Below are 13,108 nucleotides of genomic sequence, written 5' to 3' on the forward strand. Positions count from 1 at the left end.
AGTCAGAATCCTCTCTGTTATAATGACCATAGAGATAGACTAAATAAAGGACTGGTAGAGATCTCTCTTTTTCTCTCTCTCTCTTTTTCTCTTTCTCTCTCTTTCTCTCTCTCTCTCTCTCTCTCTTTCGCACTCACTCTGTCCCTCCCTCCCTCCCTCCCACCTGTGTAAATTGGTTCTTGGGTAAACACGACACATGACACTAGATTCATGTGGTTTGTACTTCCATTTCTGGACCAGGGGTTTCCTGTTACAGTCAGGAGGACAAATATTCTCTCCTTCATAATTCCTTCCAGATGAGCTGAGGTGGTGGCTTCCTCTCACCTGGAACTTGGTGGTTTTTGTCGGGATGCATTCATAAAGTGCAATTTGCAATTTTGCTAAATTTGCTATGAAATACAGTCTTTTGCAATGTGCACATTAAGTCAAATAGTCTGTCCATGGCATGCATACTTTATACTGAACAAAAATATAAACGCAACATGGAACAATTTCAACGATTCATATAAGGAAATCAGTCAATTTAAATAAATTCATTAGGTCCTAATCTATGGATTTCACATAACTGTTGGGGCAATACTGTATGTGAATTAGAGTGGGTCCACGGTTTCTGGGATGATGGTGTTGATGTGAGCCTTGACCAGCCCCTCAAAGTACTTCATGGCTACAGATGTGAGTGTTTACGGGGGGATAGTCATTCAGACAGGTTATCTCGGCGTTCTTGGGCACAGGGACTATTGTGGTCTGCTTGAAACATGTAGGTATTACAGACTGGGTCAGGGAGAGGTGGAAAATGGCAGTGAAGACACCCGCCAGGTGGTCAGGGCATGCTCTGAGGACGCATCCTGGTAATCCGTCTGGCCCCGCGGCCTTGTGAATGTTAACCTGTTTAAAGGTCCTACTCACATTGGCTACGGAGTGCGAGATCACACAGTTGTCCGGAACTGCTGGTGCTCTCATGCATGGTTCAGTGTTATTGGCCTCGAAGCGAGCATGGAAGGCATTTAGCTCGTCTGGTAGGCTAGCCTCGCTGGGCAGCTCGTGGCTGGTTTTGCCTTCGTAATCCCTGATAGTTTGAAAGCCCTGCCACATCTGATGAGCGTCATAGCCGGCGTAGTAGGATTCCATCTTAGTCCTGTATTGACGCTTTGCCTGCTTGATGGTTCGTCGGAGGTCGTAGTGGCTTTTCTTATAAGCGTCCAGATTAGTGTTCCGTACCTTGAAAGCGGCAGCTCTAGCCTTTAGCTCAGTGCGGATGTTGTCTGTAATCCATGGCTTCTGGTTGGGATATGTATGTCCGGTCACTGTGGGGACGACGTCATCGGTGCACTTATTAATGAAGCCGGTAACTGATGTGGTAAACCCCGGGAAAATATTTAAATCTCTGCTAGCGAAACAGTCCTGTAGCTTAGCATCTGCTTCATTGGACCACTTCTGTATTAAGCGTTTTATCAAATCAAATCAAATGTATTGATATAGCCCTTCTTACATCAGCTGATATCTCAAAGTGCTGTACAGAAACTCAGCCTAAAAGCCCAAACAGCAAGCAATGCAGGTGTAGAAGCACGGTGGCTAGGAAAAACTCCCTAGAAAGGCCAAAACCTAGGAAGAAACCTAGAGCGGAACCAGGCTATGAGGGGTGGCCAGTCCTCTTCTGGCTGTGCCGGGTGGAGATTATAACAGCACATGGCCAAGATGTTCAAATGTTCATAAATGACCAGCATGGTCAAATAATAATAATCATAGTAGTTGTCGAGGGTGCAACAAGTCAGTAACACAAGAGTAAGTGTCAGTTGGCTTTTTCATAGCCGATCTTTGAGCGTATCTCTACCGCTCCTGCTGTCTCTAGAGAGTTGAAAACAGCAGGTCTGGGACAGGTAGCACGTCCGGTGAACAGGTCAGGGCTCCAGCAGGTCTGGGACAGCAGGTCTGGGACAGGTAGCACGTCCGGTGAACAGGTCAGGGTTCCATAGCCACAGGCAGAACAGTTGGAACTGGAGCAGCAGCACGGCTAGGTGGACTGGGGACAGCAAGGAGTCATCATGCCAGGTAGTCCTGAGGCATGGTCCTAGGGCTCAGGTCCTCCGAGAGAGAGAAAGAAAGAAAGAGAGAAAGAAAGAGAGAATTAGAGAGAGCATATTTAAATTCACATAGGACACCGGAAAAGACAAGAGAAATACTCCAGATGTGACAGACTGACACTAGCCCCCCGACACATAAACTACTGCAGCATAAATACTGGAGGCTGAGACAGGAGGGGTCAGGAGAAACTGTGGCCCCATCCGATGAAACCCCCGGACAGGGCCAAACAGGTAGGATATAACCCCACCCACTTTGCCAAAGCACAGCCCCCACACCACTGGTACTGGTACTTACTGGTACTTCCTGTTTGAGTTTTTGCTTGTAAGCAGGAATCAGGAGGATAGAGTTATGGTCTGATTTGCCAAAGGGAGGGTGAGGGAGAGCTTTGTACGCATCTCTGTGTGGAGTAAAGGTGATCTTGAGTTTATTTACCTCTAGTTGCACAGGTGACATGCTGGTAACAATGAGGTCAAACGGATTTTAGTTTTCCTTCATTAAAATCACCGGCCAGGAGAAGCACTGCCTCTCGTGGTGGAAACAATATTTACAAAAAAAGTTAAGATCAGTACATTTAAATAAAGAAATAAGCAATATTGGTCAGCTATCCACTGCAGTGCCATTGTGCGTGTGTGTGTGTATGTGTGTGTGTGTGTGTGTGTGTGTGTATAATTACCCCATCATGTTACACCTCTACGGCGTTGAAGGAACAGTACTACCCAACCAGCCCAATGACAATGAACTAATTCATCTTCACCAGCAGTTACAACAACACATTCAGTGTGTGTGTGTGTGTGTGTATGTGTGTGTATGTGTGTATGTGTGTGTGTGTGTGTGTGTGTGTGTGTGTGTGTGTATGTGTGTGTGTGTGTGTGTGTGTGCGTGCGTGCGTGCGTGCGTGCGTGCGTGCGTGCGTGTGTGCGTGTGTGTGTGTGTGTGTGTGTGTGTGTGTGTGTAGTGATCTGTCAGTCAGATCAGACTAACCCCCCTGAAGGTGTTTCGTGGAGGTGCGGTCCAGAACTCTGACATCATGTCTTGGACTCAGCAGACTCTCACATCACAGGCAGAAACAGAGTCAGAGACATGGTGCTGGAAAAGCTTTTTAGTCCTTTTCTCTGAGATACAACTAGGGCTGAAAACTCTCTGTTTATACAAACCAACATGATTGCCTACAATTAGGAGAGGATTGGATTTAGAATGAGAAGATGTGGTTTAACAACTTGATACTGTAGAAATTAGCGTCGTCCGCTATAATTACTGAAAAAAGTCTCTGCGAACTCAAACCATATTCAAGTGACTGTATTTGTTGTGTTCTCTTATATTGTCCCGCACTTTAATTACTGTAGTTTGTCAGTGTCTCAGCAATCCTAATGATTCTACTATGGCTCTAAAGCATCTAGCCCCAGTGTAGACTATCCAAGGTCTTATGTAGACACTGTATGTGTGAACAGCTCTTGTTGTTGCCTACAAGCAAGGACTTTGTATGTACTGGCAACTGTATCTGATCCAACAGTTACATGTATACAGTTATACAGTTATACAGTAAACAGTTATACAGTTATACAGTTATACAGTAAACAGTTATACAGTTATACAGTTATACAGTTATACAGTATACAGTTATACAGTTATACAGTTATACAGTAAACAATTATACAGTTATACAGTTATACAGTTATACAGTTATACAGTAAACAGTTATACAGTAAACAGTTATACAGTTATACAGTAAACAGTTATACAGTAAACAGTTATACAGTATACAGTAAACAGTTATACAGTTATACAGTTATACAGTAAACAATTATACAGTTATACAGTTATACAGTAAACAGTTATACAGTTATACAGTTATACAGTTATACAGTATACAGTTATACAGTTATACAGTTATACAGTTATACAGTTATACAGTAAACAGTTATACAGTTATACAGTTATACAGTAAACAGTTATACAGTTATACAGTTATACAGTTATACAGTATACAGTTATACAGTTATACAGTTATACAGTAAACAATTATACAGTTATACAGTTATACAGTTATACAGTTATACAGTAAACAGTTATACAGTAAACAGTTATACAGTTATACAGTAAACAGTTATACAGTAAACAGTTATACAGTTATACAGTAAACAGTTATACAGTTATACAGTTATACAGTAAACAGTTATACAGTTATACAGTTATACAGTAAACAATTATACAGTTATACAGTTATACAGTTATACAGTTATACAGTAAACAGTTATACAGTTATACAGTTATACAGTATACAGTTATACAGTTATACAGTAAACAGTTATACAGTTATACAGTTATACAGTTATACAGTAAACAGTTATACAGTAAACAGTTATACAGTAAACAGTTATACAGTTATACAGTTATACAGTTATAAAGTAAACAGTTATACAGTTATACAGTTATACAGTAATACAGTAAACAGTTATATAGTATACAGTTATACAGTTATACAGTAAACAGTTATACAGTATACAGTAAACAGTTATACAGTTATACAGTTATACAGTTATACAGTAAACAGTTATACAGTTATACAGTAATACAGTAAACAGTTATATAGTATACAGTTATACAGTAAACAGTTATACAGTAAACAATTATACAGTTTTACAGTTATACAGTAAACAGTTATACAGTTATACAGTTATACAGTAAACAATTATACAGTTATACAGTTATACAGTAAACAGTTATACAGTTATATAGTTATACAGTAAACAATTATACAGTTTTACAGTTATACAGTTATACAGTAAACAATTATACAGTTATACAGTTATACAGTATACAGTTATACAGTTATACAGTTATACAGTATACAGTTATACAGTAAACAGTATACAGTTATACAAGTTATACAGTAAACAGTTATACAGTAAACAGTTATACAGTTATACAGTTATACAGTAATACAGTAAACAGTTATATAGTATACAGTTATACAGTTATACAGTAAACTGTTATACAGTATACAGTAAACAGTTATACAGTTATACAGTTATACAGTAAACAGTTATACAGTTATACAGTAATACAGTAAACAGTTATATAGTATACAGTTATACAGTAAACAGTTATACAGTAAACAATTATACAGTTTTACAGTTATACAGTAAACAGTTATACAGTTATACAGTTATACAGTAAACAATTATACAGTTATACAGTTATACAGTAAACAGTTATACAGTTATATAGTTATACAGTAAACAATTATACAGTTTTACAGTTATACAGTTATACAGTAAACAATTATACAGTTATACAGTTATACAGTATACAGTTATACAGTTATACAGTTATACAGTATACAGTTATACAGTAAACAGTAAACAGTATACAGTTATACAAGTTATACAGTAAACAGTTATACAGTAATACAGTAAACAGTAAACAGTTATACAGTATACAGTAAACAGGTATACAGTTATACAGTTATACAGTAAACAGTATACATTTATACAGTATACACTATACAGTAAACAGGTATACAGTATACAGTTATACAGCTATACAGTTATACAGTAAACAGTTATACAGTTATTCAGTTATACAGTAAACAGTTATTCAGTTATACAGTAAACAGTTATACAGTAATACAGTAAACAGTTATACAGTTATACAGTATGCAGTAAACAGTTATACAGTAATACAGTAAACAGTTATACAGTATACAGTAAACAGTAAACAGTTATACAGTAATACAGTAAACAGTTATACAGTAATACAGTAAACAGTTATACAGTAATACAGTAAACAGTTATACAGTATACAGTAAACAGTAAACAGTTATACAGTTATACAGTAAACAGTTATACAGTATACAGTAAACAGTTATACAGTAAACAGTTATACAGTATACAGTAAACAGTTATACAGTAAACAGTTATACAGTTATACAGTAAACAGTTATACAGTAAACAGTAAACAGTTATACAGTAAACAGTTATACAGTAAACAGTTATACAGTTATACAGTAAACAGTTATACAGTATACAGTAAACAGTTATACAGTTATACAGTTATACAGTAAACAGTTATACAGTAAACAGTAAACAGTTATACAGTTATACAGTAAACAGTTATACAGTATACAGTAAACAGTTATACAGTTATACAGTTATACAGTAAACAGTTATACAGTAAACAGTAAACAGTTATACAGTAAACAGTTATACAGTAAACAGTTATACAGTTATACAGTTATACAGTTATACAGTAAACAGTTATACAGTATACAGTAAACAGTAAACAGTTATACAGTAAACTGTTATACAGTATACAGTAAACAGTAAACAGGTATACAGTTATACAGTTATACAGTAAACATGCTCTACCAACTGAGCCTTCCCTGTGGCTCAGTTGGTAGAGCATGATGTTTGCAACGCCAGCATGGTGTGTGCAATGCCAGGGTTGTGGGTTAGATTCCCACGGGGGGCCAGTACAAAAATGCATGAAATGAAAATGTATGCATTCGCTCTGGATAAGAGCGTCTGCTAAATGACTAAAATGTAAATATACAGTATACAGTTATTTCAGTATACAGTTATAAAATATACAGTAAACAGTTTAGAAGTATACAGTTATACAGTATACAGTTTTAAAATATATAGTTATACAGTATACAGTTATACAGTCCAAGTTACATTGCATTTGGAAAGTATTCAGACCCTTTGACTTTTTCCAAATTTAGTTAAGTTACAGCCTTATTCTGAAATGGAATAAATGCATTTTTTCCTCATCAATCTGCACACAATTCCCCATAATGACAAAGTGAAAACAGGTTTATAGACATTTTCGCAAATGTATTAAAAATATGAAACAGAAATACCTTATTTACATAAGTATTCAGACCCTTTGCTTTTAGACTCAAAATTTAGCTCAGGTGCATCCTGTTTCCATTGATCATCCTTGAGATGTTTCTACAACTTCATTCGAGTACACCTGTGGTAAATTAAATTGATTGGACATGATTTGGAAAGGCACACACCTGTCTATATAAGGTCCCACAGTTGACAGTGCATGTCAGAGCAAAAACCAAGCCATGAAGTCGAAGGAATTGGCATCATCCCTACAGTGAAGCATGGTGGTGGCAGCATCATACTGTGGGGATGTTTTCCATCTGCGGGAGACCAGTCAGGATCGAGGGAAAGATGAAGGGAGCAAAGTACAAAGATCCTTGATGAAAACCTGCTCCAGAGCACGCAGGACCTCAGACTGGGGCGTAGGTTCACCTTCCAACAGGACAATGACCCTAAGCACACAGACAAGACAATGCAGGGCTGACTTCGGGACAAGTCTCTGAATGTCCTTGAGTGGCCCAGCCAGAGCCCGGACTTGAACCCGATCGAACATCTCTGGAGAGACCTGAAAATAGCTGTACAGCGACGCTCCCCATCCAACCTGACAGAGCTTGAGAGGATATGCAGAGAAGAAGGTGAGAAACTCCCCAAATACAGGTGTGCCAAGCGTGTAGCGTCATACCCCGAAAGACTCAAGTCTGTAATCGCTGCCAAAGGCGCTTCAACAAAGAATTGAGTAAAGGGTCTGAATACTTATGCAAATAGATATTTCAGGTTTTTATTTTATTTTGTGGGCAAAAATTTCTGCAAACCTGTTTTTGCTTTGTCATTTTGGGGTATTGTGTGTAGATTGATGAGGGCAATAAAACAATTGAATAATTTTTGAATAAGGCTGTAACCTAACAAAATGTGGAAAAAGTCAAGGGGTCTGAATACTTTCTGAATGTACTGCATATACTGTATACAGTATATCCAACCTACACTTAATCCAGACATGCAAATATGATAGAAATACATTTGAACTTGTATTTGATACTTGGTACTAGGCACTTTGTTTGACGCTCCCTAAATAGTCACGACATCACTATGTGACAAATGCCTTAAAGTTGAACTTGATTCTTTGGTACTTTGTTTGTGCTGTCTAAATAGCATGTGAAGATATATACCATGTCAGATAAGTTAGATTCTGCATGTGTCATCATGGGTTTGAGATATAGTTTGAAAACAGATCTAGGATGTAGTATTTTGTGTTTAATTGCTCTGTGGCGTCTCTGTTCAGCAGAACTGTTTTCTATGGCCTTATGGCTCACACCACCAGTCCATACCACTAATTAGAAACGCTTTAACTACACTTGAACTGCTGCACAGTCACACCCTACCATTTAAAATCTCTCAACCAATCACCCAAGCATTTAAAAGCCATGGACCAATAACGTGGTTCCTGCTAGCCAACTTAACCACACTGCGCTTAGAGCTGAGCAGAGTTAGAGCCCAGCAGGGTAACAGCGAAAACCACAATAAGGCCCAATGTGAACTTCTGACAAAAACTAATCTTTGTTTTATCATCACTGTTAATGTGAATGCCCTCCATAAATCCCCTCATAAACTGTCTCTTAATGCCTTTGAAAACGATGGGGGGGGGGGGCTCCGGGATGAAAGGACATGTGAATACAAACGTTGAGCTAGCTGCTTTGACAGGCCGTTTTTTCTCTCTCTCCTCATAAGACACAGTGGATGGTGTGGTGGAAGGAGTTTCCATTGGCAGTGGTCCATAGGAACCCATGGGAATTACAAGTTCAGCATCTTCTCAAATACTAAACTCACAGCTTTGTAACATGCAGGCGATCACCAGAGACATCCTACTTTTTTAAAACGTTATATATACTGTATATATATATATATATACTTTTTGTGAGCTCTTTTTATTAAACAACTACAATACAATAGACAATAGAAATGATGGATCTCAGCGATCAGGATTCTTCCCTTCTTCTTTATTATACAATGTATTATCAACACCAGCCTGTTATTGGAAAGTCTTGCTTGGTGAACTGTGAAACCAGTTTTCATATTCACCTTGTCCAAAACCCTTGTGTTATGCATGTCCTTGGTTTCACTAGTCATAGCTGTAGGGTTGCATTCATTTAAACCAAACGTTTACACAAAGTATGTTCTGTTAATAATGAACTATTACAGAATATCATCTGCAGGAGAACTTTGTGACAGAACTAGTCCACCTCACGATTAGCTAGGTGGTTAGAGTATCAGGGCTTGCGGCCTTGATTATCTACTCCTCTGTATTTTCACCTTCAGTTTGTTCAGTAACAGGGCGTGTGTTTCTCCATTAATTTACTGTAGTCATGAGGCTTTTAAAAACCCAGGCCTGATTCAGAGTCTGGCTTCATTTTACTGTAGTCATGAGGCTTTTAAAAACCCAGGCCTGATTCAGTCTGGCTTCATTTTACTGTAGTCATGAGGCTTTTAAAAACCCAGGCCTGATTCAGAGTCTGGCTTCATTTTACTGTAGTAATGAGGCTTTTAAAAACCCAGGCCTGATTCAGTCTGGCTTCATTTTACTGTAGTCATGAGGCTTTAAAAACCCAGGCCTGATTCAGTCTGGCTTCATTTTACTGTAGTAATGAGGCTTTTAAAAACCCAGGCCTGATTCAGTCTGGCTTCATTTTACTGTAGTCATGAGGCTTTAAAAACCCAGGCCTGATTCAGTCTGGCTTCATTTTACTGTAGTCATGAGGCTTTAAAAACCCAGGCCTGATTCAGTCTGGCTTCATTTTACTGTAGTCATGAGGCTTTTAAAAACCCAGGCCTGATTCAGTCTGGCTTCATTTTACTGTAGTCATGAGGCTTTTAAAAACCCAGGCCTGATTCAGTCTGGCTTCATTTTACTGTAGTCATGAGACTTTTAAAAACCCAGGCCTGATTCAGTCTGGCTTCATTTTACTGTAGTCATGAGGCTTTTAAAAACCCAGGCCTGATTCAGTCTGGCTTCATTTTACTGTAGTCATGAGGCTCCTGAGTGGCGTAGCAGTCTGAGGCTCCTGAGTGGCGCAGCGGTCTAAGGCACTGTGTCTCAGTGCTTGAGGTGTCACTACAGGCACCCTGGTTCAAATCCAGGCTGTATCACAACCGGCTGTGATTTGGAGTACCATAGGGCGGTGCACAATTGGCCCGGTGTCATCCTGGTTTAGGGTTTGACTGGTGTAGGCTGTCATTGTAAATAAGAATTTGTTCTTAACTGCCTTGCCTGGTTAAATAAAGGTCATTAAAAAAAATAACAGTCACATTTGAGTACAACTCTGCTGCAGTCACAATGATCAGGACAGAAATAACACTGTGCCTCCAGACATGACTAAATAATGACATGATATTTTGTTTCAGATTTTGGAGGCCATGGCAAGATGACGCAGAGATGGAAACACAGAAGAAGATGTGATTGGTCTGCTTGGTAAGAGCCCTTCTCTCTCTTTCTGATGAATAGAGACATTTCAAATGTTATATATTATGGCTATGTGCAGTGTTGTAACGATGTGCAAATAGGTAATAAATAAAGATAAATATGGGTTGTCTTTACAATGGTGTTTGTTCTTCACTGGTTGCCCTTTTCTTGTGGCAACAGGTCACACATCTTGCTGCTGTAATGGCACACTGTGGAATTTCACCCAGTAGATATGGGAGTTTATCAAAATTTGATGTATTTTCTAATTATTTGTGGGTCTGTGTAATATGAGAGAAAAATGTGTCTCTAATATGGTCATACATTTGGCAGGAGGTTAGGAAGTGCAGCTCAGTTTCTACCTCATTTTGTGGGCAGTGTGCATATAGACTGTCTTCTCTTGAGAGCCAGGTCTGCGTACGGTGGCCTCTCTCAATAGCAAGGCTATGCTCACTGAGTCTGTACATAGTCAAAGCTTTCCTTAAGTTTGGATCAGTCACAGTGGTCATGTATTCTACTGCTGTGTACTCTCTGTTTAGGGCCAAATAGCCCTCTCTCTCTCTCTCTCTCTCTCTCTCTCTCGCTCGCTCTCTCTCTCTCTCTCTCTCTCTCTCTCTGTCTCTCTCTGTCTCTCTCTGTCTCTCTCTCTCTTTCTCTCTCTCTCTCTCTCTGTCTCTCTGTGTCTCTCTCTGTCTCTCTCTCTCTCTCTCTCTCTCTCTCTCTCTCTCTCTCTCTGTCTCTCTTTCTTTCTCTCTCTCTCTCTCTCTCTCTCTCTCTGTCTCTCTTTCTTTCTCTCTCTCTCTTTCTCTCTGTCTCCATCTTTCTCTCCCCTCTGTCTCTCTGTCTCTCTCTCTCTTTCTCTCTGTCTTTCTCTCACCCTCTATCTCTCTCCCCTCTGTCTCTCTGTCTCTCTCTCTCTTTCTCTCGGTCTTTCTCTCACCCTCTCTTTCTCTCCCCTCTGTCTCTCTGTCTCTCTCTCTCTTTCTCTCGGTCTTTCTCTCACCCTCTATCTCTCTCCCTTGTTCTCTTGCTCCTGCAGATTACATGAATAAAGGTCTCATATGCCAAAACAGCTGCTTATTTCGGCCTTGACCCGTGTGGACAGTATAATTACATACCCCTTGATCCAACTCTGACCATGTCCATTGCATAAGGGTTACCGGGCAATGATAGTGTCCATAACCATGGTAATTGTGCTTACTAACCCAAAGGATAGTTGTGGGTCTACATGGGAATATACTGTATACATAACTCAACATTTAGAATCACAACAAACACATCATTTGTGGACTTACTAGTCCAAGGGAATATGGTTTTCTGCTTTAAACGCAGTGGTAGAATGAGTGTAGCTAGACTTGCAGATGCATCGTTTGCAGTATTCTAGTGATTTCTTTCATTTGGTAAAAGATCAATAAGATAGAAATTCCATAGCATCTGCAGCAGGACATATCTCCAGGAACACATTTTATAATAATATTTTTTTTTACCCACCTTTTCTCCCCAGTTTAGCGATATCCAATTGCGATCCAATTCCGATCTTGTCTCATCGCTGCATCTTCCCAACGGGCTCGGGAGAGGCGAAGGTCGAGTCATGTGTCCTCCGAAACACGACCCGCCAAACCACGCCTCCTAACACCCGCCCGTTTAACCTCGGAAGCCAAGGTCACCAATGTGTCAGAGGAAAAACCGTTGAACTGACGACCGAGGTCAGCCTGGAGGCGCCCGGCCAACCACAAGGAGTTGCGATACACTGCGCCACACTCTGAGGTCTCAGGAACAATTATTTTGATATATGTTTTTACTGAACTTGAAAAGTATTTTGTATAATTCTGTCAAATGAATCAGACTGAGGAAGTCAAACCCAATGAGTCCCATCGGGACACTGGTGTGTTTTGGACTTCTAACCCCAGTTAAACATTGTGAGAAAAAAATGTATTTACTTACAGCATTCATATAAATTCATTATTATTAGGTTCTTGCTTGGCTGACTTTTTTAAATTTGTTGCCATTTGTCAATAAAAGCTCATTAATGCCAACTGTTAAAGTCACGTTGTTTAGTGTTCTACTTGTAGCCCTGGTTGTCCTGAAAACAGAAATGAAAGGCAGTCAGATCTGTCATTTTTAAAACCTCAGCATTTGACACATTTTGCAGTAGAAAGACAGAGAAAGTACTATGAAAAATATTACCTTTGGCACTGTTGAATAATTTAATAATTACATTTTTCTGTTCAATTCCATTGTTTGAACAAAAAAACACAGATCTATCCAATAGTATTAATCAGACTTCAAAGGGCTTTAGTCGAGTTAAAGCACTATTTCTCATTGTGATAAGGAATATGCTTAACTAGCTCAATCCATTTCCCCATTCATCCAGACAGACAGAGGGACCACCATAAATATTGAGTTTTTCATTGGCAATTAAAAATTTGAATTGGTCAGATTCTTCATTGTCAGCGCTTCCTATCATAAATCAGACAGACATACAGTGCCATGTGTAGCCCAAGCTTAATCAATTAACTCCGATATGGTGCCTGGCTGACTGACTGGCTGACTGACTGACTGACTGGCTGACTGGCTGACTGCCTGACTGGCTGACTGGCTGACTGACTGACTGACTGGCTGACTGACTGGCAATCACTGACTTACTGCCTGACTAGCTGACTGACTGCCTGACTGGCTGACTGACTGACTGCATGGCTGACTGGCTGACTGGCTGACTGATTGCCTGACTGGCTGACTGCCT

At 39.4% G+C, this 13,108-nt stretch overlaps 1 long non-coding RNA gene across 1 annotated transcript; it reads left to right on the top strand.

Moving 5' to 3' along the window:
• The first annotated feature begins 10,041 nt into the window (after nt 1-10,041).
• Nucleotides 10,042-12,409, top strand: LOC115191067 (uncharacterized). Its single transcript, XR_003877519.1, has 2 exons — nt 10,042-10,377; nt 11,870-12,409. It is a non-coding gene; the product is annotated as an uncharacterized LOC115191067 (long non-coding RNA).
• The last annotated feature ends 699 nt before the right edge of the window (nt 12,410-13,108 follow it).

Source organism: Salmo trutta, unplaced genomic scaffold (genome assembly GCF_901001165.1).
Source record: "Salmo trutta unplaced genomic scaffold, fSalTru1.1, whole genome shotgun sequence".
NCBI lineage: Eukaryota > Metazoa > Chordata > Actinopteri > Salmoniformes > Salmonidae > Salmo > Salmo trutta.